Here is a 27,435-nt window from a genome sequence, read left to right on the forward strand (position 1 = left end):
GGCGCATTTCATACAGGAAGTACCACACTATGCGCCTCACATTAGGAAAGAAAAGGGGGGGGTTACAAACACTTGTAAAAAAAACACACAGATTTTCAAGAGATAAATAAATAAAATAAATAAACGTACTAACCGCACTGGCACCGTAAAGGACTACTCAGCACGGTCATCGTCAAACTAAGCTGCTGGGGGGGATTACAAACACTTGTAAAGAGACACAGATAAGTAAATAAATAAATGGTACATTAATGTTAAATAAATACATTTTACAAGTTACAAAACACTTATAAAAAGACACAGATTTTGCCAGAGATAAATTAACAGGAAATTACGTACTAACCGCACTGGCACCATAAAGGACTGCTCAGCACAGTTATCGTCAAACTAAGAGACAGCTGCTGGGGGGAGGGGGGGGGGGGTACAAACACTTGAAAAGATGGACGTGACATGTAACATGTAATGTAGTCCTCGGGTTTGAGTATGTCATTTTTCCCTCAGATTCAGCAACTTTTGTAAAAACCTCAGTGTGGAGGGTAAACTACTCCTTATCACACCGGTTTGTTTTGAAAATGAAATGGAGCGGCTGGAGTTGAGCAGTATTCCACCCCCCATCCTCCCTCAATGAGCACGATTGATGCTGTGGTGGAGAAAGTATTCGCTGTGTGGGCTGTGCGTAAGATGCATTGTTGTAGGATTGAGGTTGAACCCAGGCTGAAGTAGTAATGTAATCTTCCAACTGGTGGTGGAATTGCCTTTCTCTGTTCTGCCATGCTTTGTTTAATCACAGAAGATTAAGCTGGAGCGGGTTTCCCAAAGTCTTTCGCTGATTGTTTGTTTCCTTGTAAGTGCTTCCAACGTTTTGCTTTTTTCAGGAGAGAGTTTTTTTTTTGTTTTTTTTTTGGCTTTTGGGTGAAATACTTTGTAAATGAGCAAACTTTCCCTTTAAAGAGCAGTGAGATAAACTTTAAGAGCTGCCTGATTGTGAAACCTGGCCCATGCACATGCAATTTGTTTGGGAACCTTTAAAGTCTGTTAGGCCTTAAAGAGGAGCTCGCTCCAGGTTTTTCCTGTGCTTATGCCCAAGTACTTGGAATGACTTTCACAGGTCTGCCTCGGCACACCAATCAAGTTCTGGTACAGGCCAAGCAGGTGCTTCATTATCTGTTGTCCTCGTTTGAAAACTCAGACACATCACTTGTTCCTGCTGAGATGCAAGGCATTGGGGAATAATCTCTACAGTCTAGGACATTTTTGTACCATCAGTTTAATTCCAGAGTAACTGGAATGTTTGGCTCTGTCCTAACACACACACACACATCTATTTAACAGGAGCATTTTGATTGGAGCTGATTCCTCGGCTGGGTTTTGCATTTGAAAATCAGATAGCGTTGACTTTTCCTCAAATTACAACCATTGCGTGTTATCGACACTGAATGAAACTCGGTACAAGCAGAATCATGGAGTAAAATACAATAAAAACTCTGGCAAGCCGCCCAAGAGTATCACGACAATTCCATTAAGCCTATTATTGACATTGGTGGTCTGTTTTCTTTCTTTCTTTCTGTTTACAGTTTCCTCAGTATTTTTAGCCTAGCGTTTGGTCAACTTCAGTGATATGAGTGCGCCTTAAAGCAGAACTTCTCCCTGTGTAAAAGTCTGTGCCATTCTAAAGCCTGGCACACCCTTCTGCTCATCTCTAGCCTTACCTGAACCCCCGTAAGCATGTGGCAGCCAGCTGGTCAGTAGGCTTATCCAGGGTCCTGTCTCTGAAGACTCCAGAGGAATGTTATACTCAACTCCTACATACTCTCGGATGATCAACCGTTCTCCTGCGTCCAGGGGGACTTGGACGGAAAAGGGCACATTTTTCTTCCCCCAGAGATGGTGCAGTCCAGTGTTATTTTGGCAGGAATGGCGCACGTTGGCTCAGATGAAGAGCTGCTATCGATCACTGTGTGGTTATCATTGGACCCACCTCGATCCCCACCCCCACAATCCCCAATCCCCACCCCCCCACCACCGATTGTATGCTTAGGTGTCACTGTCCATTTGCTACATCTCTTGAAGAAAAGGCTCTTGTATCTTTCTCATACATCTATAATGTATATCATGAGACAGGGTGCAGCCTAATTTAATTGGCCTTACCCACACAAGTCTGAGGCTAGATTCAGGCACTTTTGTGGTTCTGGACACGCTGTGATATTTGAACAAAAACAGAGGTTCCGAAAGTCACATTTATTTGTTTGAATTCTGCACAGGTTTATGCACAATAATATGTAAGTAGTATACGCATGTCAGATTTGTATTTTTCTCTAAAATCCCTATCCAATAATCATCTGTGAAGTGTAGATCATTTCCTTGCTGGACATTATGTATGTAATAATAATTATTTTGGTCGCTTTAATGATAAACTCCCTAATAACCCTGTTCATATGAACAAATAAATGGCATCTAGCATGTATGACCCTGTCAGTGTAGTATGAAAGTGTATCTAATGGCCTTGAGCCATGCATGTGCAGAGGGGGGCTGTTAAACACCCCTCCCCATCACACATCAACACCAAGTCTAGACAGAAGACAAAGCCAAGGGAATGTCTTTAGAAGAAGAGAGTTTTAGAGAAATCTCACACACTATTTGCCTTATACACTATTAATTACACTTGCAAATGTATACTTTGACACAAAGTACACTCCATAATAGTCTAAACTAATTTTGGCACAAATTACACTCCATAACTGTCCAAATGCAATATACTGTGTGAGTAGGCATGCAGTAATAGCCCAAGGGCTCAAACTAGCACACATCGTGTAACACTACCTAATGCACACAAAAACACAAGGTTTGTTTTACTGTTTATGAATACGCGGTGTATTAACCACTTGTCACGACACCACTAGCAAGTATGTGACGCTGAAAACTTTACGCTTAAACATTCTAAACAACACACACATCTCCCAGTGTGACCGTTAGAAATATTTACTCATCCAGTTAATCTCAGATAGTAGCTCCATGTCACACTACTCATTGTCTCAATTGTCCGTTGGAATTTAAAAGCTTGGTTAACAAGGCAAGGCTCAAATGCTCTCCATCTCGCCACTGACACGTGCGCGAGTGGTCATGTATGATTGGATATAAGATTCCAGACAAAATTGATCTAATTGTTTTATACGATTCTCGATATAGCCGACCTCTGGTGGTTAAAGAATTGTGACTCATATGTTCATTTCAAGATATCTACCTGTTGTGCAGATAAGGGCATTTTTCAAACTAACATTAATTCCAAACAGACTTCTTAAGACCAATATCTCTATAGCAAAAAAATTAAAACCCTTGTTAGATCAGATGATTTGGGGCGTTTCAGTCATGGTAGAACAAGGAGGTTTTGCGTGAGAGTTGCGTTGACCAGAATCAGGGTTTCTGCTTGAAGCTGCAGGCTGGCTATGAAAGACCTTATTCATGTTGAGCAGATTGGGAGAGCAGCTTGTGTTCTGAGTTGCCCTGAGATTTGGGCAGCTCCACGTTTGGATTTGTGGAGATTTGAGTTGAAAATGGTCCATTATGCATGTTAAATGCTTAGACTTCTGTTACATTGGGGCTTATGTTTCTCTGCTCAGTGGTCTACTTGCGTTATTACCTACATACAAAGACTACACTCTCAGTGTGTGCTTCTACCGCTGTGGAGCATGACGACTGTATTTAAAGTCTGCAGACTTGCACATAGTAAAACCCCAACAGCCCAGGGCTAGATTCAGGCACTTTGGAGGTTCTGACATGCTGTGATATTTTTTTTTAAATTGAAGCAACTTTAAACAAAGTCGTATTTATTTGTTTTATTTAAATTCTGCGCCAGTTTAAGTACAATAATATGTAAGTAGTGTGCATGTCAGGTACTCCCTATCAAATAATAATTCTGTGAAAGTGCATAAAACATATACTGAACCACTGAACCGAAGTGCTTTGGTCACTTGAGGTGATTCTCTTAAGCTCTTAATCATTCCATTCATATGAAAAAAGAAATGGCCATCTAACATTTATGACCCTGTTATTGTAGTATCAAGTGGTATCAATGGTAGTACGAATGGCCTTGATCCATGCGTGCGTGCGTGTGTGTGTGTGTGTGTGTGTCAGGTGGTATCAATAGCAGTGTGAATGGCCTTGATCCGTGTGTGTGTGTGTGTGTGTGTCTGTGTGTGTGTGTGTGTGTGTGTGTGTCTGTGTGTGTGTGTGCTGTTAATACCCCTCCCTCTTGGATTCGAAATTAAGGACAAAATGTATCTCATTTTTCTCTGTTTCGGCAACGATGCAACCGACTTCAGGGGGGTTAAATACTAGAACGTCTTAAACACACTCGTAATTTAGGGCAGGAGATGTAAGGGGCAACACAGAATATGATAAATCTGGGGCCATTAGTGTGGGACAGTTTGTTAATTCTTCAAACATTATTATTGCCATTTTGGGTATGCCATTTGAGCATGTGCGGAGGAAGTTTGTTTTTGCAACGGTTTCTTTTCTTAACACGTTTTCTTGCTCTCTCTCTCTAGGTTGATCCCAAGTCACTGCTCAATGAAGTATCTGACCCCATCGCCCTCTCACGCTTCCTGTCTGACAACCAACAAGCTGTCAAGCAGTCAGACTGGCTGAAAGATCTGGTAAGAACCTATGCATTTTCTGAGTGGGAGTTATTTTTGGCCGTTTGCCTTGTTGCGCACCTATCCTGTTTTTCGGACTGGATCATTCTGTAATCATGTTTGTATTGTGGTCTGTTGTTGCTTCACTAAAGCAAACAGTGCAAGCTAGTTCTCACACAACGTCCTTAGAAAGAGGTTAGAAGTGTTGCTACAAGCAACGTCCACACACTGAGGCACCGGGAAAAAACTCCTTGTTTGGAGTTGGAGTTGTTTATTACAATTCTGTGGGACACTTGGACACCCCCTGAGGTTTTTGCCTGGGGAGTATGTCGAGGCATTCTGTCCAGTCTGACAGCCCATGGCAAATGCCACAGCCAAACAGTGGGACACCAAAGGACAATGCTTAGGTGCAACTGTCACGGAACATCTCTGGGGGTAGGAGGAAGCAGATGGTAAGCCAGATGCAGGTTCACTCGTGACCTTGGAGTTTGCCAAGGATTGAATGAGCGAACAAAACACCCAAGCGTCCTCAAACACTTCTCCATCAAGAAGAAACAAAACTTATGTTCCGTTCCCAATCACCTGCGTTTGAACGTTTGAACGTTTGAACGTTTTCTCTACGTTTTGTTAGAAAGCCACACAAATGCCACACACACAGACACTTCAAAGCCACGTTGCTTCGTGTATGTCGCAAACAGGTACCTTTGGGCTAATTGCCATCGATACGTGAGTGGGAAACAATCCAAAGTCGTCTTCTCCAAATAACGTCTAAGGGATGGAGTGCTGGTGGCCTGATGCTCCGGAGTTCTGTAATCTGATTCGGCTGGAGGGTTGGAGGTGGGGTAGGGGTGGAGGCGTGTGGGAGAGAGAGGGATGGGTGTCAGGGATATAATTGAGGTGAGGAGATCCCCAGGGTAGATACAGACTGGCTTTATTAAGTCGTTTGAACTCGGATGTGCTAGGCCACCACACTTCCCGGCACACGCTCCTCGCCTAATGTCCTATTTCTGACAAAAGTCCGTTGCAAATGGCTTCGGTAAGGCGAGAGGATAAGCATTTGCACAATCAGTATCTCACAGGAGCTGCAGTGAGAGATGAGACAGATGCTTCATTAGAAACACCCAATATCAGAACACCACAGCTCTCATGCCATTCAACACTACCTGCTTTTTTAATTTGCCCGTGAAACGGATTCAGTGTGATGCCCTCCAGCTTGGTCAACTCGTTCTGTTTTGAGAAATAGATGAAATAGCTGCTTCAAAGGCTTTGTTGTCCTGCAAAATAAAAATAATAATTTGAATGTGAAGAGAAGTGTACTACCTAAGCTATGAAAATACAGGCCTTGGATGAATGTGAATTCCTCCCAGGTGTATGTATTTCAGATGAAAGGCTAAGTTTTTTTATCCATGCACTCCATACACACAATCATTTACCTAAGCTGTATATACCGTATCATGGTACAGCATGTTCCTTTTGAGTATTGACTCATGAATACTTTAGGTGGTCTGTCTGGGGAAGCACGTATTTTGGCCTGTGCTAAATGTGTTAAGGCCCTCTCTCAAGACAACAGTGCGAATGCCCCCCCGGGCTATCTTGGAGATAGTATGACAGGGCCGAACTTTCTCGCTGTGTAAATGCGCCCGCCGTTGACAGGAGGGCCTGCTCTGTCCTCACCCCCCTCTTTTATTGCGCTGTAAAGTTCCCGTGTCACAGTTTATCACCCCGTGTTAGTGTCAGCACCCTTCATTACCTTCCTCTCTTTGTCCTCTGCCTCTATTTACCTCTAGTCCCACGGGGGCCCGTGGCGGTTCAGCCACTGGTCACTGTGTGGCCCCCCTATCGCCAATGCTCATCCATGCAATTAATGATAAAAACGAAGAGTTATACAAATCCGTCTGAGATGAAGTAATTATTACATAGTTTGGCTCAGTGTACCTTGACAGTGAATGATAATTAAGTGGCGGTAATGAACAGCATGGTATGCACTGTGATATAACCTTCATGGATGGCTGTTTTCCATAGGAGCTGGGGATGAAAGAAAGGAAGTTGTGTGTGTAGGCCTACGCGCGGTTCTCTGAGGACACGATGTGCTGCGTGGAACAACAAAAGGAAAGGCTTGAAATGGGGAGGTTGTCACTGACTGAATTAGCGCGCCTGCTCTGTTCTCCCGCACAAATTGGTTCCTGAGGAGCCAGGCGAGAGGCCGGCTCTGGGTGTTCTTTGCTGCCGTAGTCATCTGTTAATCCCCCCGCAGCCCAGCCCAAGCCGGGTACGGGAATGGTTGAGCGGGCGGGAGGTTGTGGGAGGAAAATGCTTGCGCTCACTACGCAAACGAACACCCCCTGCCGTCTCCCGATTCCCCCCCAGGGTTGTACTAATCCTGTGGTCATGGTTGTGAGATTGCAGACTCTTTTTTCCCCCCTCCATATATATATAAAGCCTTTCCCGGTGATTGTGTGTGTGTGTGTGTGTGTGTGTGAGAGAGAGAGAGAGAGGTAGAGAGAACTTCAAAGTGAAAGGAGGATGGCAGACCAGAAAACGGTAGAGAGGGATAGAGGGAAAGGAGAGGAGAGCAGAGCAGAGGTCCACTGCAATCGCAAAGTCTGCGGGTCACTCCGTGCAACCTCCGCCAACACCACCACCCCCAAATCGTTACCTGCACATTTCTATGGTAATGCTGCGGAGTCTTAAGGCCTCCGGGGGATGGGGGTGCCAGCTTCTCAAAGTCCACTTGGCAGATGGTGCGAGGAGGCTCCCTGTCTGGTGGTGGATTAGATTAGACCCCCTTGTTTGCATTCTAAACCCTCCTTCTCCGAGCGGGCATGTGGAGGCATTTCCACTTTAAGAGGGCCTGCCAAGTTAAAACGCACATTATTTGGAAGGGGGGGGTCTGGTGAAGAATGGGCTATTGCTTCACTGAAAGATTTTTTGCCTGCAGAGCTTAGCTAGACTGTTGTGTGGAGAAAAAAAAACCTTTGCATAATAGAATTGCTATTTTATGCTCTTTAAATGTTTATCTTGAGAAAGCCTGAGCTAATACAGATGCATTTGCCTAATGTTAAACTTGACTGGTGAGAGGCACCGTCACAATGAAAGTTCAATTGTGACAACGGTACTGATAAAATGTGGAACCTAGGGACGTTTTGTCTTTCATGACGAGCATTGAAGGTGGCTGATGCGCTTCAGCAGTGCTTGGAAAACAGGCTTGCCACACTTCTGTCTACCTTCGCCTGAAACGAGGTATCTGAGCACACACAAGAGAACGAGAGAAAGAGAGAGAGACTGTAACAGCGCTGTTGCGTGACTGTGAATACATTCGTACACGTTTCCAACCGCTAGCCTCATTGGGTAAGCACGTTCTGCTGCGGTCACAAGAAAAGGAAGGGCTCCGATTCCTTAATAACATGCCTGCTCCGAGAGGAATGAGTGGTGGGTGGGATGCCTCATATGCAGCCGATGTACATGTCTCTCAAAGGAAGGCCCTCTCCTCGCGTATCCTAGACAAGTATTCATCTGCTACCGGCCTTATGTGTTTGATTGGTTGATTGAAACTGACCACTCTCGTCTGGCCCCGTCTAGTTATTTTTCTCTCTGCGCATTTAAAATAATGAGCTGCTTTGATTACAGAAAAAGAAATGATTACTGTGTGTGACCGTCTCTCACACTGAGAAGGAAGTGGGCGCCTCATTTGTCTGAGGCTAACAGAGTACCTGCACAAGCTGGCAATTAGCTTAAGTGGCCTCCCAAGGCGTAGGATTATTTTATTCCTCGTGTAAAGAACAGCTCATATTGAAGGCTTCAGGTCTAACTAGGGATACCTTTTAGCATTCAGTTCCATTAGCGCAAGAAGGTAAAGGATTCTCAGCATATCAATTCAAAAGTCTTTTCGCCCCCCAAAGAGAAGATAATGAAAATTAATAAAGGAACGTGTTTTCTTTTCAGACCCCGTAGTTGTATTAGTCAGATATTTGCTTGTATATCTGTTTGCCTTTATGAGCCTTAGGTGTTTTTATGCCAGATTATTGCCTGCACCACTGCTATATGGATAAATGCAGACCATGACAAAGTATTGCCTGTTCTACCACACTATCAAGGAAAGCAAAATGGATGCCCCACCTACATTTGAGTTTTTTCTAAAAATCACTTCAGAGTGAAATTTGACATGGACATGCAAATACCAAAGCAATGTATTACAGAAACAAGAATTACTGTATAACGGCATTGTTTACAAGAGCAAAACCAGGCAATTATTACAGAGAGCAACATACCGCAGTAAGTGAATGAGCTGTGGTGAAATCCTGGCGGGATTACAGCTTTTTAAAAGAATGAGCCGGTAATTGTGCAATATAGCCTCTCAGCCATCACAGCCCTTTGGTGTTGGCCTTTTAAAAAACAAACAAACAAAACAACAACAAAAAATGCGATACCCATAGACTTTACAAACGGGAGCTTAATTTGTTTTTTATCCTGTGCCTGCCGAGTTAAAGAGTTTGTGCTTCTTGAGAGAAGCTGTCCGGCGTCCAAAAAAAAGAGCGCGGTTCCCACACTCTCTGCCTGGGGCGGGAGAGATAGTGTTTATTGATCAGGGCGTGAAACAGAGAGAGGGGGCTTTTGCGGGAGATTAATGCCGCTAGCGGAGAGGCTCATGAAGTTGTTTCGTTAATGTGGAAAAACCAGTCTGATCAGCGATATTGGCAGCGGAGAGTGCAGCTCTGTGATTAAGGGAGCAAAGTCGTCTTCCCTGAGGATTTATCTGAGCTTACTTCTCCTCACTCCCATGTTGCCAAAGCTAATCTCTTGCAGAAGAAGAAGAAGACGAAGAAGTGGAAGAGAAAAATAAAAGCAGAGCTCTTTCGTATACCTTTAGTGTTATGAAAGTTCAACTGCTCGTGGAGCTAGTAAACAAAACAAACAGATGGAGTGCATGCACTGTGCTTTGTGGTAAATTGAAAGGTGAGCTGTTTTCATCATTTTTAAAGTTAATTTGTTTTTACTTCTAAGGTCAAAAGGGTCCAACTTGAAGTATAACTTCATAATCAGAAATCAACTTTGTTAATTGCATCTTGAACCAAGGTTAGCCCGCATAATAACATTTTTATGAGTTAAGTGTTACCATAAAGGGATTTGTTGTTTGTGAGTGGCTGCCTTAAGCTAAAGCCACTGTCTCTCTCTAACTTTCCCCAAATTACCTTTGAGGTAATTTGCATCCAGAAACTCCCAAGGCACTGGCGTGCTGGTATTACTGTATTAATTGCTTTTTATTCCATCCAAGAGCAAAAGTATTTTTTTTCTTTTCTTTAATGGAGCAGTTTTGGAGCTGCTTGCAAGAATATACAAAATGCTCTCCAGCCCCGTATGGGGTTAATTAAGGAATAGGTTATGAGAAATGAGTATTTCTCAAATTGCTGTTGATGATGTTGTTTCCCCCCCTCCCCGCCTCTGTTCTCGACTCTCCTTTCCCTGATGCAGTCTTGTTATGGCACACCAGTTTGCATGTGAGTTCAGGGATACCACCTAGGGGCCCTGCGCCTCGTCCAGACAGGTTCAGAGTAGCGTTTCCCTCGCAGCCTCCCAGCCTAGGCGGGCTTGGGAACCACTCACGGCTGCTGTTGGCTCTTATCAAATTAGCCAGCGACACTCCCGCTGACACAGAGACGCTCTCAGCAGAGCCAGAGGTTACCAACAGGCCACGTTCTGACCACCCCCTCGTGACCCTTGTTGCCCCCTCGTGATGAATGATTGGTCCTCAGAGGTCGGCATGAGCAGACGTGGTCATTAAATCTCTCCGACTGGAGACCCCCACCCCCACCCCACACACCCCTCCTATATTTTCCTTTTTCGCTCAATGAGATCGATTAGCTCCTGCCTGCTGTTTGTGGTGTGTGTGTGTGTGTGTGTGTGTGTGTGTGTGTGTGTGTGTGTGTGTGTGTGTGTGTGTGTGTGTGTGTGTGTGTGTGTGTGTGCGCGTGTGCGTGTGCGTGTGTGTGCGCGTGCGTGTGTGTTTGCACACGTGTGGGCGAGGGCTCTTTATCTTCATTCATCTTCATTGAGGGCTCTACTCCCTGCACTCAATATCCTATTTTGTGTTGGCCACGTACAAACCCAGCTGCTGCTACCCATCCACTCTTCTCTGCTAATTGCCCCCCACCCCCACCTCCACCTCCTCCTCCATCACCACCACCACCTCCACCACCACTACATTTTCTGTGGTGGAGGTCAGGGTGGAGAGGCAGTGGCCTCCTCTGATGTGCACACCTGTGTGGAGAAATGGAGTGCTGGCAGACAGATAGTGAATGGACTTAGATGGGAAGGGTCAAGGTTGGTCTGAGTACACTCCAGAGACAGAAGAGAGACAGAAGAGAGACAGAAGAGAGAGAGAGAGAGAGAGAGAGAGAGGGAGAGAGAGAGAGAGGGAGAGGGAGAGAGAGAGGGAGGGAGAGAGAGAGAGAGAGAGAGAGAGGGAGGGAGGGAGGGAGGGAGGGAGGGAGGGAGAGGGAGAGAGGGAGGGATCCATTTCCCCTGCAGGCCAGGGCATGACCTGCCCTCCATCTGACGGCCATGGACTCCACTATGAAGTTCTTTTTGCACTTCCTGTCAAATGCTTTCTGTGATTTCTCTTTGTGGTTTTAATTTTTTTCCTTTCTTTCTTTTCAGTCACTTATTTTTCTCTCCCTCACTCAGTCAACTCAAAGGCTTAGCCTGCCCTGGTAATATTTTTTTTTCCTTTTTCTTTTTCTCCACCCCTCCTTTATTGATTTCTCTCCACTCTCTCTTTTCGCTACCCTCTGTCTTTCAACTTGGTTCTCATCTCTTCATCGTTGTTTTGTTCCCATGTATTATTGAGCATCTCCTACCTCGCGTGCATGTTTATTTGATGATGCGTTGCTTAAGTTCCCTCGACGAGCCGCGGTTTTTGCTCTCTGTGTTCTGAATGTGTCAGGGTGTCTGGGTAATTACTGTTGGATACAGACACCGAAAGTGTTACAATGCTCAACAGCTTCTCCACCTTCATTTCCTGCTGCAACTTTTATCCAGGCTGTGTGTGTGCTTGTAGGGATCATCTCAGTCAAGAGAGAAGACTTGAGAGGGGAGAGAAAAAGACTGACAGCTGTGTGTGTGTGTATGTGAGAGAGGGGTTCTAAGAGAAACGGCTCCCAAAAGAAGCACCTCACCGTAGCAGAGGTCTCTGACAAAAGTGTCTCAAATTGAAAAAGTAAAAAAAAAAAAAAAAAAAAAACTGAAACCGCCATCTGCGTTTCCATGGAGACTTCAGGTACTGCTCCTGAGAGTGGAGAGTCTCAATTCCATTACACACTAATTGCCCTGTCAAGCTCCCCGCTGTAGAGCTGCCCCACAGCTGGGCTTGCTGTTGTCGTCGGTGCAGTAGGTCTGTAGGACTGGCTCTCATTTCCTATGCTTTCAATACACCAACATTCAAGTATAGGGTATAGGCTAACACGTTTCCAGAAGAGGAGCTGGCATTTAACTCGTTGAGCAGCATTTGTTAAGTAACACTTCGTTGACATGCACGTGTCGCAGCATAACTCCCAGAGAGGGATCTACCCCCGTGCATCACAGGAAGATATTTGAACAATGACAAAGGCTTGCAGCAATAGTCAGTGTTGTTATGTCATTTGTTTTTCACTACTTACTTATGCAATTATTAGGGCTGTCAAGCAATTAAAAAAAAGAATCGAGTTAATTACATGCTTTGTGATTCGTTAATCTATATTAATTGCAGATATCAATTTACTGTGATAAGCATTGAAACATCTGTCAGGTTGGCTATTGATGTGAAGTGACAAAGTAAACTAACTTGGGCAGTGGAATGTTCACCACATATTAATGGCAAACAACAGGTACTTCACAGAACTTTATTTCATGAAGAACACATTTTCTTTATTCCTGATTAACCCATCTCATAGTTTGTCTAAAATTAGCAAGCTAACTAACTTGGGTAACGTCAGACTACGCCAACAACTAAAGCATTGACCAAATCCTGCTAACTTATGTCACCAAAACACCTGTGATGTATAATTTTGCTTTGCCTTGGTCACATGCAATGTTTTTTGTGATATATTATAGTTGAATACATTGTGTTGTTACAGTTATGGTTAGAAATATTTGAATAATTGCCTTTAGGTATTTCTAGATTTTTTTGCGTGACGTGAAGTTCTGTAATTCTCCATCTCGAACTCGGAAAACGAGGTATACAAATAAATTCCAAGATGAGGCTGTAAACCTAACATCCAACTACCAATACAGCCCAAAACACTGATGCTTGCTCCACATCAAGAGCATTCAGTGGGGAAAATACTTCTTCTGCAAATCAGACTGGCCACTATTCAAACGTATCTAATATGGCTAACGCTGAGCAGTTTACGTATGGGGTGAGGGGGCATCACAGGGATTAATCTACATCAATATTTCTATAAGGAATTAATATAAATTAACGTGTCCTTCTGACAACACTAGCAATTATATTTTCTTAAATGCATGGCCAACTAATCAATAATCTATTTGCTCCAGAACAAGTATTTCTGTCTTCTACCGCGGTCGGTTCTTTAGTGATTGTTTGCCTCTTAGTCAGACATGCTGTAGCAGTTCCGCCTGTTCCCCCAGCAAATGCTATGCCAACATCTGAATGTGCCTGGCATCGGTTTCATGGTCTGAGTAAAGAGAAGGGAAAAGGGAAAAAGCCACCTGTATTTACGTGTCTTTAATCGTCGAAGTCACACCACAGCGCCCTAGAAGAAACCCCCCACCATCTTTGATTGCCTCCTGAGGTGGGTGAACAATTAACAGCCAGTTCTGTGTGTGTGTGTGTGTGTGTGTGTGTGTGTGTGTGTGTGTGTGTGTGTGTGTGTGTGTGTGTGTGTGTGTGTGTGTGTGTGTGTGTGTGTGTGTGGGGTTTGGCTTTCATTTCCACCCTTTCAAGCAAGGAGGTGGCACAGGAAAAAGGCACGCTAGATTAGTCCGTCCTCAGGGACTCGCTGGCAGGCAGGGCTGTGTGTGTGTGTGTGTGTGTGTGTGTGTGTGTGTGTGTGTGTGTGTGTGTGTGTGTGTGTGTGTGTGTGTGTGTGTGTGTGCGTGCAGGGCTGTGAACATGCCTTTCTGGCTCCAGGGGCAGCCAGGGAGGAACCACCCATGGAGTGAATTTCACTGAAAAGGAACAGGCAGGTACAAGTGTCCCTCACCTGCCCAAGGGCACCAGCCTAAGGGAGGGAGGACATTTGGCTTCTTTTGAGAGGCAAAGTGTTTTTTTTTTCTTTCGTCTCTAATTGTCTCTGTCTGTCTCCCCTCTGCTTTTTTTCCCTTTTTTTTAGCTACTTGGCTATCTTTTGTCACGTTGTCAGTTGCCCTTGAGTTTTTTTTTTTTTATTCACAAAAATGAATTAAGATGGATAAAAAGAAAAAGAAGAAGAAGAATAGGCAGAATAATCGATAAAGATGTAGCGGTTGACGTCACAAACCACAATGGGGACATATCGGCAGGAAGAAGTTCAGTGAAGGTCCAGTCTGTCAGCTAACTAGTAGGAAAAACTGTATTGTCAAGATGGTAGACAATTACTGTGCCCCGGAATGCAAAAATGAATGTCTGAAAGACAACGACAAGTCGTTTTATGTTTTCCAGAAGATCATCAATGAAGGAATCAGTGGATTCACCTGCAGCTCATTCATTCATTGCGACTCTACAAATTATTTAGCCAACCTGTTGTAGCCTGAATCATTTATGCATTAGATTGAAACCTTTAGTTAGAATACATGCATTGGAAATTAAATGTGGTTTAATCAATAGTTTTAGATAAAGGGCTGTTCAACTGCTTGCTACAACAGCTAACCCAAATGTTGCTACCCACAAAGCTAAAACTGACCAAGCTAATCTTACAGTGCTAATGGTATTTCATTTTATATCATATATTGTGAGACCCAGTCTTGAATTTTAGTCAGTCCATGAAACAGGTTTTAATCTTGAACAATGGCGGCCACCAATGTGAGACAGAGCCTAAATTCCACACTCACTCACAGTGCTTCACCTAAGATTATCTGATTATCCATTTGAAGGATTTTCTGTTAAATGCACTGGGTGTTACCCTCTATTCAAATAGGCCTTGGAGACAAGGCGCTTTGATTTGACCTGGGAAAAGGGAGTGAGACCACTTGAGACTCACTCAGGTCAACCCATCAAAGTATATTCACCCAGAAATGCTTACATACTAGTTAAGTCCAAATAAAAGTAACAATTACAATTAGGTATAAGAAAGATTGAATTATTGACTATGGCATATCCTTATTAACTATAGATATCTTAATTCCGGTTCCTTCAGTGCTTGTTTTTAAATTAAATCGTCACACTTACTTTCCCTCTAACAACAGAAAGGCCTTTTGCTGTTAGGCTATCGGCTACTCTAAGTTGGATACCAGACACATACCCTGATTTGGTCCATTTGTAACCCTCTAGGCTGTTATAAGCCCTTTAAGAGCTGACAGTGTAGAGAGGGGGCGGGTTAAACAAATAGTCAGCCTATAGATATATCTGGATACTGAAGGTCGGGAACTTCATTCGGAATCTCGATTGGTGTGAAAAGGATGCCAGGAAGTTTGTGAGGACAGGATTATCTTTGGAGTTTTTTTTAGCATATAAGTCAGTTTTGTCAATTTCAAAATACAGTTTATTTAGAGGATAAAGGCTGTTCAGTGCTATGGTAAGCTACTGATCAGAAAGCTGTTTTTCCTGACAGTGCATTTTAGTGCCACTTTAGTGTTCAGTGCCACTATTTTTTGTGACTTAATCTCGACATCTCTATGGCGTTTATATATACTCTATAGCGAGATTGCAAGATGTTCGAACTTTGGTGTGGAATGGCTTCCCACCAGCAGGGTAATAATGCTGTCATCCCCACTGCCCTGAGATGAAAAGGCGGTAGAGCTGGTGACTTTGCTCTGTCCAAAGAAGATTGAGTGAAAGCCTTTTTCAGACAACATTGAAAGGCGACAGGTTTGTTCCCCTTTTCAATTTGAAATGGCACAATAAATGCTGTGATTCATTACCAAGAGACACAAAAAAGCATGAAGTTTGAGAGACGCCTTTCTGTTCGTTTGTGTACAAATGCTGCAGCGCACTTGCAAGGGGATGGAGTTGGGTGGTTTCCCAGATTTGAGCAAAAGTTGCAAAATGGCCGACCCTGATCAGGTTCAGACCTACCGTATCGGGCCAGCTCAGGGCCAGAGCCACGCCGGAGTCAGCTGTTGTCCAGGCTGCTCTGCTGGTGAGATTATGCCCAAGGCGGGAGCTTTAATGTTTTATCCCCGGCTTTCACCACATACACAGAACTATGTGAGCTGGAAAAGTGACAGATAAAGCGCAGCAGAACTCAAAACAAAAAGAGAGAGAGATGGGAGGTTCTCGTCAGCTGACACAAAATCCCATCAACACTAAAGCCAAACTCCAACAAGTCGGCTGCTTTTTCTCTCTCTATTTTTTTTTGTTAACTCCCCTTCCCCCCTCCACCACCCTTCTTGATCTGTCATGCAGAGTATTCTGATGTGTTCCAGTCCTCCGGTTCAAATGGAAATGCCGTCCACGCATGCCGAAGTGCATAAGCCCAAAATCAACTCTGTTAAAAAACCTGTCTTTTGTGCTGCACTCAAGGCGCTTTGCTGAAGAAATGCTAAAGAAAGCGCTATTTGCTTATCATTTCCCCACCGCAGCATTGCTTTAGTTGAAACCTCTGCCAGTCAGCACCCCCCATCATGCAAATGAGGCACTGCGATTGTTACCATATATAAACCTTGTGCGTCAATAAAAACGCTAGCTACTGCTTTTAAGCGGTACTAAACTCCGATGAACATTTTTTTTTTTTTTTTTCTCGTGAAGGAGAACGCTCAAAGCCCTGGCAGCCCCTGTGGATTCTGGGGGCGTTCAAAAGTGAACACTTGGCTTGGTTGTCTGGTGGGAAGTGTGTGACCGCGCGTGGCCCCCTGTTGTCCTGCCTGAACTGCCTGATGTGCGAAGTAATGAGGAAAGAGGTTGTGTTCCCAGAGTCGAGGGAGGGAGGGAGAGAGAGAGAGAATGGGAGAGAGAGAATGAGAGGTAAAGGGAGTGAGTGAGAGAGAGAGAGAGAGAGAGAGAGTAATGAGGAAAGGGGTTGTGTTCCCCGAGTCTCGCTCGAAGGGCCCTCTGGCTTCCTTGCGTTACCACTCTGAGAGACGATTTGTGTGCGCCTACACCTTGCTCAGAATGGGAGTTTTTTCCGTTTTTTGTTTTGTTTTGTTTCTTCCCCTCCTTTGTCTCCTCTCCTGATATGACATTCTCCACCACTTTCTCCCCCTCAGTCCTCCTCAAGAAAGGCCCTACGCTTAATGTGTCTTATTAATTTAAGACCACGCTTAATAATTAATGTTCAGGGACAAAGAGTGGCACCTGCACTTGATTTCTTTTTCTCATCTCCTTATCTTTTTATTTTATTTTATTTTATTTATTTTTTCAGTTTGCTTTTCACTTAACTGCCTTTGGGACCTTGGTGGGATTTTTGTGGATTGTGTTTGTAGTGTTATTTGGATGTTTTGTGTGTTGATTTGCGCTGCATATGCTGAAAGCACGGCGTTGTGCTCCCTTGGTGGCTAGGCTCTGGTGGAGGGGGAGGAGGAGGATGTCAATGGGGCTGTATTTCAACAGCGCTGCACTGGTCCCTCGTGGCTCCGCCAGGGTGATCAAAAACCCGGCTTTGACACGGGGGCTCTTTTCTCTATCTCTCTTTCTCTCCATATGTCCCTTTATCTCACCTCTCTCTCTCTGTCTATCTCTCAGTCTCTTTATATTCAACATTCATTATGACTGCATTAATAAATAATGGAGGATCAATGTGGAATAAGTCTGCCAGGGAGGGTGCTCTGGGACTGCATAATGGAGACATTTGAAGAAACGGGGCAATTTTTTGGGGGGAGGTCCACCGTGTGAGAATCCCCTCTCACCAAGCGCATTCTCATCTTAATTGAATGCTTCCCAATGCAAATGGCTCATTATTTATGGATAGTTTATGATGGGATTGACAATGCCCTTTTTCTTCGTTGTTCTTTTCTTCGTTGTCTTCCTCCCTCCGTCAGTGGTGACCTGAGGAGGACCCGCATGTCTCCTGAGAGTGCCCTGATTACCATACGCTCTCGTTTCCTGGTGTTTGCGCTAAGGAGGACTGTCTGTCTGATGTCTGTTTTCATTTTTTTTACATTTGTATTTTTGGCGGCGGCTCCCCATGGTGGCATCAGAGCTGACAGTGTCACCCACAGGCCTTGCCCAGAGGCCACTCCTCTGCCGCTGTCTCCTCACCTTGGCATCTGTCTCTCTCTCTCTCTCTCTCTTTCTTTCTTTCTGTCTTTCTCTCTCTCTCTCTCTCTCTCTCTCTCTCTCTCTCTCTCTCTCTCTCTCTCTCTCTGGTGCCTCAGAAGTCCTAATTGACTTCTCAGTGCTATGCTCTCTAATTGGGTTTTAATCACCGTTTTACATTCTGTTTTGATATTCAAATCAGCCATGTCATCGGAGAAAAGTGCCTCTCCGTCTGGGCCTCGGCGACGGCTGTTACCAAGGAGTCGTGTCAGGAACGATTGCATGTTTTTGCAGGTTTTTTTTTTTACACAGACTCTAGTGTGAGCCAAAGAAGCACTATAGAAAACGCAGGCAGCAATTTCTGTAAAGACGCCCACGACAAGATGCCACGAGTGTCATCTGTCCTCTGATAATTAGATAAATATCAATCAGGATGTTTTGTTGACACACTGAACAAATTCAGATTGATTATAGCTTCCCAGGCAAGAACACTCTTGGAGTTCATGTTTCACATATTCAAATTTAAGTGCACACTTAGGTGAGGGCTTCAGCTAACACTGTCATTAGCTTGAGCTGTTTCCGCTCCTGTCGAGAAATATGCCAGTGTTAGTTAGACCCCGCGCGCGCGTGTGTGTTTGATGGAGTGAGTTAAAAATGCTATCAGTAGTGGGTTTTTTTGGTCCTCGGTGAGCCTGATATTTGTCTTTGAGGCTGTTCACATAGAGCAAACAGGTAGGTCATGGGCAAGTTTAGCTCGATAACCGGAGTTTGCCAGCGCACTTTACCACAGCAAGAGCTCTGTTTTCCCACGCTCCTCAAACGCCCACTCAGCCACGCAAATGGAAATAAACAAAGCCTTGACGCAGCATCGAGCTGTAGGAACTCAAGAGCTCATTACCGCACTTCGCACACACACACACACACACACACACACACACACACACACACACACACACACACACACACACACACACACACACACACTGTCTGATGGCAGACACGTTCGTCAGAGCCCTCTGTTGTTTCCCACCTTTTTGTAACACGAGGCCACAACCCACTGCAGTCTCCCCTGATTACAGACCTGCCGGCTCCTCGGAGGCCTGGATTATGATTCATGGACTTGTCTCCGAGCAGCTGAGGAATACGGAGCGACATATAGCAGCGATGCAAACCGTTTGCAGGCATTTGGAGAAGGGGCGGGTCTCCTCGCGCTCCTGAGATTTTTGACACTAAGACGAAACATGTCTAGCTCGCTTGTAAACCATTCAGCCTCCATTTACCCAACTTGTGCAGTCTCCTCTCCTTTTCAAAATGGCTTATGTTTCTTCTTTTTAAAGAAAGCTTTGGAGAGGATTTTTTTTCGTGTGGTCTGGTCCACTGTCTAGAGCCTCACCATGGTAGCTGCCAGAAGATTGGCTGCTTCTTTGGTAAATAGTGTGACCGACTTCAGTGCTGTTGGTTCTGTTGTCCCCCATTGGACTCCTCTGTAACAAGAAACCACAGTTACAGTTCAGAGGTCTCCTTCTTACATAAGAGGAAGACAGACGATACTTCATGTATTGTGTGTTTAGTCTTGAGACAAGAACATGGCAACCAATATGCAGAGAATTGTCCTTTTATGTCAGTAGATACAAAAAAAAAAAAAATAATAATAATTTCATAAGCTTCCAAAACAGGAAGCTTAACTTAGCTATACCTGTGGAAACTTTATAGACCTATTCAAATGTGTCCGGATTTCTATTTTTGTTGGTACGGCGTCATTTCAACAGTACAGTGGTTTTCCCACCGCCCTTCCCCAAGCAACACGATGAATGCTGTGTACAGCTGTTGTATCACTAGCCAGAGTAAGGGTGGGATTGGGTGGGACATATTTGATCGCTAACAACAAGCAAAAAAAAAACAGCGTTTTGTTAACATGTTTACCCTTGGCTGATGCTGTTGATGCTGTTGAATGGAGAGTCTTGTCAGCGGCGGTGTTGTTGTGGTGGTGCATCGGTAGCTCGGGTGCTCAGGCTTGCTGTGTGTAAGCGCTCGATGTTGCCCGTCCATTAATGATATTGCCTTTATCCCTGCCTCTGCCCTTTTGAAGGAATGAAGACAGCCCCGATAACGAGGCCTGCCATTTAAAAGGCCAACACGCATCCGTCTACATTCCCAGCGCCGTCTCTCATTTCTGTAGTCTCTCTATTTCTTTTTTTTTGGGGGGGGAGCATTTTTTTTTTCACAGTTGAAATTCAGTCCCTGTTCTCAGGTGCTGTAGTGTTTGCCACTCCATAGACAACATTTTATGAAGAGAGGCTGGAAAAGAGGAAATCTTTAAAAAAAAATGTGGCAACCATTTCCAGCCTTCTGTCTGCTCCCTCCCTCTCTTTCTCTCTCTCTCTCGCCTCTTTTTTTTACTGTATCAATCTTGTTTCCACACAATTGAACAGATTGTAATCGTATTGTGGCAAAAAGGCCCTGCTTGAAATGAAGCCATACATCACAGAGTACACGGCGGAACGGAAGACGTGAGCTCACAGAGAGTGGCTATGAGAGAGGGAGAGCAAGAAAGAGAGGGAGAGGGAGAGGGAGAGGGAGAGACAGCAAAATGAAGAGAAAGAAAGAGAGAAGGCGGGGTGCGTTTGAGCAGCTGAAGGAAGGGTAAATAAATGCCCAGATCCATCAAGCTGCCGGTCACCTTTCTCTCTCTCTCTCTCTTTTTCTCTCTCTCTCTTTCTCTCTCTCTTTCTCTCTCTCTCTCTCTCTCTCTGCCACTGACTCACATCTCAGGGATGTGACATTTTTAAGGCAGGAGCGTTTGTGCATTTTAGGCATAATTAGCAGCGCGCTCTCTTTGGCCTCGAGCCCCCAAGTTGCTTTGGCAGGCCTCCCTCTACTTCGCTCCACTTCAGCTTACAGTGAGGAACCACGACTTCAACGAGCGTCAACACTGGCAGCTAAGCACAGGCGAGCGGATGGGCCACTGCCACCGCACCCAACCAGTCTTCTGTGAGTGGCTGGCCTGAGTGTGTTTGATGGCAGTTGCACATGTGCGCCCCCCCCCCCCCCCCCCCCCCATACACCCACCCCCCACCCCGGTTGGGCCTCTGTCGAAACTGTCCATTTGGCAACGCAGGCAAGCAGCCGTATCCATGGAGACGGTGTTCCTAATGGCCAGTGTCGGAACCCCTGGGGAACGAGGAGCAGGCCTCTCGGAGTGTGCCCAGTGGGTCTGGGCAGCATGTTGCGTGCCGTGTGCCGCGTTTGAGTCGGGGAATAAATAGATCTGGAAGAAATGTGAGAAAAAGATTTGGTAGAAGTGTGGGGAGAGGGCAGGAAAAAAAAGGGAAAGTAGTGCTTGCCTGAAGTATGTAGCAATCATCGAGGAGGGTTTTTTTTGTGTCGGGTGAGCCGCTTGCTGTTCAAGGAAGCATAAGCCTCATGCATGAATGTGGAGTCTTTAGTATAAAATATACAGGGAGATGGAGCATTCTGAGTGGTTGCCTGGTGGCAGTCATACATTTCCACTTAATCCTGATGCATTTAGGGCACATTTAACCAGATTGGCAGTGAAATTGGGCAGTTTAGTGGACGAAGATGATTAAATAGTCATGATCCTGTGTTTTTTTTCCAGGCATTTGTCTGCTAAAATGGTCCTTTCTGAGCAATAGTTGCCTTTCTATTGTTGAAACATTGCTGGCCACTGATGCTCGCTGAGATACAGGCAGGCAGAGAGCGAGTGGGAAAAAGGCCTTCAGCATAATTCATGCCATTTTCCCCCATGTTCGCATTAATGCAGGCCACTTATGGGCTCTCCTGTATTCAACACTGTAATTTCCGCGAGCGGAAAAGAAATCTGGGTGTTTTCAGGCTCGGGAGGAGGGTGCTAGTACAAAAGCTTTGCCTTGCCCTAGATTTTTTGCCCAAGTTTGTGTAATCCTACCTCCATGACACCCCTGAAGTTTTGTTTTTTTATTTATTTATTTTTTTAACTTCAGCTGAAATTAAGCGTGGTGTCAGGGACAGGTGGCGTGACGATAAGTTTTAACGAATGGCCCCCGCGTGTTTTTCAGGCACTGAGCCGGGGGGAAATATCACAATGACGAAACAGCGAGTATACGTAGGCTGTTTTCAGCCTGTCCTGTCCTGTCCTGTCCTGTTTCTGGCGTCTTATCATACATGCAGCTGTGCGACAGGGTTGACAGAAACGTTGGTCTTCGCTGTCATTTTTCACAGGCGGGGGACAATAGACAGGCAAAATGAGCCCGTTGGTGAACAAGGTTGGGCGGGGAGTGTGGAGAGAGGGGGGTGGAGAGCTGGCATCACCCTCTGTGAAAGATGGCCATCACGCGGTGTCACAGCCAAAAGTAGGACACCTCTCAGAAGGATGCCGGTCCTGACGCCGCAGTGTAGCAAGCTAAGCGCGGCGACAAGAAAGCCCACCTACGAGCTAAAAGAGAGAGAGAGAGAAAGAGAAAGAGAAAGAGAAAGAGAAAGAGAAAGAGAAAGAATGGTTGGGTGTATGCCAGCCGTCATTTGAAGTCTCCAGCTCAAGACGGATGTGAGCATGCACTAAAGTAGCCGCAAAGTTGTTTTGTTTGATTAGCTGTCAGGGACGTCTGCGCTGCCCAGGGAGCCCTCGTCAAAGTCTCCCGCCGGTGCACTCCACCAATCAGTCTCACTAGATTAACCTTTTATGGGCTTTGGTACCTTTACAAGCTTATCCCCCATCCCACCTTCACCACTCCCTAGGACTAAAACCCACTACCAGTTGCTTATCCACACACAGAATAACCTTCCTGCAATAACAAAATTGATAATCACAATCCCCCCCCCCTCTCTATTTTCCCCCTTCTTAATGTTTTCCCTAAATATATCGGCTTCGTCTCCACGGACACCGCTCTGATCGTTCCTATCAGCCCATCTGGCAGGTTCACTCTAGGGGCCTGAACATTCCGTGAGCGCACACTCTCACGGCTGGAGCTTTCATTAAATTAATTCATCCACCTTTTCCTTTTTTTCATCCCTCTCTCGCACCCCTCCTTCTGTTCTCCCTAAGCTCGTGCAAGGTTAATGAGCAGATTCGATCAGTAAGATCATCCCACTCTCCTTCTGTGCACACACCCCCCCCCAACTCCACACACACACACACACACACACACACACACACACACACACTCACTCCAACTACCCCGGCCTTTAAATCTCTCTGAAGAGACTGCATGCTGCTTTAGCTCATGCTAATACCTGCTATAATCAAACCCTCCACTTCCTCCAGCACTGCTGTATGTCACAGTGACCATACCTGCAGTGCGTGTTGCAACTCGAGGGCGGAGGGAGGCCGAGTTGGCAAGGCTGGTGTTTGTGAAACCGTAGAACCGGACAGTGATTTATTGCGTTGGGAAATCCCTGCGGGGCTTTGCCTGTCACCGAATCAAACAGCCATTAAAACTGATCAAACAGGAGGGCCGTAGCCGTTTCTGTTTCCTTGCCAAAAGCCTCAAGACCCAACCTGCTAGGTTAACACTCGCTTTTTGCACTTGGCTCATTTGTATAAAGAGACGCCTTGTTACACTTGCTGAGGCTTGCGTGTTTCGTTAGCGAGTGGTTACCCGTTTAGTCACCCAAGCTACTGGATATATAGGATTTGTCATGTGAAATCTCTTCCAGGGCTTTTCTACTGTATTTCAGGGTGGGGGTGGGTGCCCCTCCATACATTGTGCTATTTTTTCGCACTGCCCTACCCTGGAGCCTGACCCATAGGGGACTTTGATGGCAGTGCACAGACAGTAGCTGAAACATAGAGGCAGCTGAAAGCACGTTATCCTCAGCCTACTGTCTCTATCTATGCGCTGACCTTACCATCGCACCCAGCCTGAGGACACTCTTCCCCCCCAGACTCGTGGTTCACAGTTTCGTGGAGATCTCAGCGAGCAGGCCAAGCGAAGGCAAGCATGCCTGGAGCGAGCTTGGATGTTCACATCTCTCTGGTTATGAGGTCAAGCTCAGATGTCTTCTTCCAGCTGTGAACTTTACAAGCATGGAGATATTGTGTGACTGCAATGTCAATAAAGACTGCATACTGTAGATAGAGTTGTGCTAGCCAAATTATCCACGCAATTGACTAGGGGTGGGAATCTCTTGGCACCTCACGATTCGATTCGATTCCGATTCAGAGGTCAACGATTCGATTCCAACCGATTATCGATTCTAAACCGATTATCGATTATCAATTCTAAACCGATAAAACGATTATCGATGCATCTCAATTTTTAAAACATTTGAGTTTGCTACTCAGTCTCAAATCACTTCCTACTTTGTGTTTGATAATTAAAGAAAATCAACAGATGAATTACCTTCTCTATTTTTTTATTAGAGAAAAAGTTTTTCCTTGTCACAATTATGACTTTCTATGAACAATGCAATAATCGATGCAGCTTGCATTTCAACACAAAATGAATGTGTAAAAAAAAAATTAAATGTATTTATTTATTTTTTATTAAAAAATGAACTGTTCTGAATCGAGACAGAATCGTTCTAGAGAGAATCGAGAGAAATCGAAGAATCGATTTTTTTTCCCACCCCTACAATTGACTGATTTTTGTTGCTGATTTTTTTCCCTCACTCCATTCTGCTCTCTCTTGCTCTTTGTCTTGCTTTTAGTACTTTTCCGTCTGTCTGTTTGAGCTCCCTCCCCGTCTATCTCTTTCTCCCCTTCTGTCGTCCTCTTTATCTCTCTCTCACTCGGCCATAAGTGTAAGGGCAGCAAATAACAGCAAAGTTAAACTCTCCCAAGATCCCACTGATCAGGCCCTCCACCATGACAACCTCCCCCCCACCCCAGACATTTGTGTCTTCCTGGAGACAGAGTGTGGTAACCGAGCCCCTCTCTCTCTCGCACTCTCTCTATCTATCTCTCTCTCTCTCTCTCTCTCCATCCCCCTCTCTCACTGATGGGCCTTGGCATGTATGAAGACGAATGGAGCCATCAGATGGTGCCGTGATGAATGGTGGTCTACAGAAGTGCCTCTCCTTTATGTAAAAGAGACGCCCGCCGACGTGGCACTGCCATAAATCAGACAACAGCACACACACACTCACACACACACTCACACACTAATTTCATTACAATGGCAGACAGAGGAGCCGGCGCATCGGTGAGGCAGACACAGGAGCGGACGTGTCCTGACCCCCACCCACGTCCCCCCCCGTCCCCCTTTTATTGCTCTACGCTTTTAGCCGTGGTTGCTCCCGCGTCAGAGAGTGGACGCCGTTCCCGGAAACTCATAATAAAGACACAGAGGCTGCAGAGCGTTTTCTTCCAAACCCTACTGATACTTCCACTATGCATAGAGACTTGTGCATGCATCGATTTTAAGAACAGAATCTCAGGACTAATTGGGCACCTCCCTTCCCTTACAGTCTAGCCCCCCCTGCCCCCCGCCCCCCCCCCTCTCAGCCTCGCAAGCCCACAGGGATCATTCAATTTGGTGGGCTGTCGGGAAGTGATGCAAATGAGATGTTTGGTTGTGGGGCACTCAACAACTAAAGGTTTGACACTCAAAACAAAGGGTTCATTTTTTAAATACCCCTCTATGAAATGGGACAACCCAGTGTAGTCCTGCCTATAGAAATGTCTGCCCTGCACTGATATCAGATGAGCAAGAAAGTGCAGAAAATTTGCTGCTAGATTATTTTTCAAGCTTCATACAAAGGCCATGGAAATATCGGTACTGTCACTCAGAAATAGTTGTTTACTCAAAGTTCTAGTTTCATCGGGAATATCGATTTTTCTGAAATGCGTGTTATAATGATCCAAATACCTATTCCTTTGCATCTAGATTGAACTAAAATATTCTAACGGATTAAAAACGTTTTGCATGATTACTGCATTTGACTTATTCCGCACTGGTAGCCATGTTCTGTGTCTCTTGGCCTCAGTTCCGAAGGATTCTGGGAATTTTCTTCTACCACTCTGTTTGGAGTCTGCATTTGAAAACGCTCCATTTGGAGAACTATGTGAAGGACTACATGACCACCACCCCTTGATCCCCTTAAAGAAACGGGACACCCTACACTTGAGAGTGCAAAATAGAGGAGTAGGGCCAAGTGGAAGAATTGGGATTGGGGCCTAAATGGCATCAGTGTCTGGGATGGGCTATTAGTCACCCCGCAAACACCAGCCTGCATCTAGCACCTCGCCGACAGCGCAGCTCGTGCTCATCAACACATAGGAAACCTGCGAGATGGGCTTGGCAGTGTGCACTTCACAGACTGAGGGAGGCCAGTGGCATCCAGTCTGGTCTGGCCTGCACTGCACTGGTAGCTGTGGGATCACTGTGGGGGATGTCTGCTAGGTCATTTTAGGGATCCGGGTTGGTGTGTTGCACACATTGAGGTTTGGCTAAGGGCTCCAAGGCTAGTCTTGGTCAGGGTGTTAGACTGCTGTTGGCAGTATGTTGGCTGGGCAAGTAGGAGTATGTAGACATGTTTTGTTTGTGTGTATGTGTGTGTGTGTGTGTGTGTGTGTGTGTGTGTGTGTGTCTGTGTGTGTGTGTGTGTGTGTGTGGGGGGGGGGGGGGCTGTTCATGGTGTTTCAGTGTGTCGGAGGTGGTGTTGGCTAATTTCTGACAGTAGGAGGGGTGTGATCAGACACCTCCTCTCGCTCCCCCTCCCTCCCCCTCCTCCCTTCTCCGCGCTGTCCCCAGCAGGAGTCCTCTGAGCTGCGGCTTGCGCGCGCTGTGGGAGGTGGCGAGCGCCCCAGCTGTTTTGGCAGATAAGCCAGCCAGCGCGCAGGCCCGCCCCAGCTTCCTGCCGAGCCTCAGCAGAACAGAGTGCGCTCTGTCTCTCTCCTGTTCAGCCTGTGCCGGCAGGTTTGCTGCCTTGTTCTTCTTCTTGCTCTTCATCTCCTGCTTCTTATTCCTCTGCATCTTCATCATCATCATCATCATCTTCTTCTTCTTCATCATCTTCTTGCAACAGGGCACCCTGTCAGCACCAGCAGCTCACCTCCTCTCCCCTCTCCCCTCTGCGCTCCTTCCTTTCCCCTGGATTTCTAATCCTCCATTACTCCCCTCCCACACCTCATCCAGCCTATGAGACGGTGGATGTTCAAATCAAAGGCTAACTCATCTCCTCAGTTACACAAAAAAAAACTGACACTGACACTGACAGTGACAGTAATTGAAGTAATGAATGCCAAAGCATGTTTTTCTTTTTGCGTTTTTTTCTTCTTTTTTTTTGCTGCAGATGTCAAATAAGGACCCTGTCTGCGAGGACTTGATTTTCATAAGAGGTGGGAGAAGTAGGATAAGGGTACCTGGGAAATGGCAACTGGATATGGTGCATCTTCTGTACAGCCTCTTGACTGCAGAAGGGGATGCACATCTTTAGGCTTTCAATCAGTGGTGGGAGGTTGTTCCAATCAAAGAGTAGGAGGTTGTTTATTTACAGTCTAACCCAGCAGACACAGTCTTCCTTTTCTACCAGCTTTGAAGTGGG

At 45.5% G+C, this 27,435-nt stretch overlaps 1 protein-coding gene across 3 annotated transcripts in view; it reads left to right on the forward strand.

Annotated features, from left to right (window-relative positions):
* The first annotated feature begins 4,545 nt into the window (after positions 1–4,545).
* Positions 4,546–27,435, forward strand: part of sema6e (sema domain, transmembrane domain (TM), and cytoplasmic domain, (semaphorin) 6E) — a 96,294-nt gene continuing 73,404 nt past the window's right edge. For all 3 annotated transcript variants that reach the window (XM_031577044.2, XM_031577045.2, XM_031577046.2), the window contains exon 1: positions 4,546–4,649. The gene's annotated coding sequence lies outside the window, so the exon portion shown is untranslated. The remainder of the gene's footprint in view (positions 4,650–27,435) is intronic.

This window comes from Clupea harengus, chromosome 11 (assembly GCF_900700415.2).
Source record: "Clupea harengus chromosome 11, Ch_v2.0.2, whole genome shotgun sequence".
NCBI classification, from domain to species: domain Eukaryota; kingdom Metazoa; phylum Chordata; class Actinopteri; order Clupeiformes; family Clupeidae; genus Clupea; species Clupea harengus.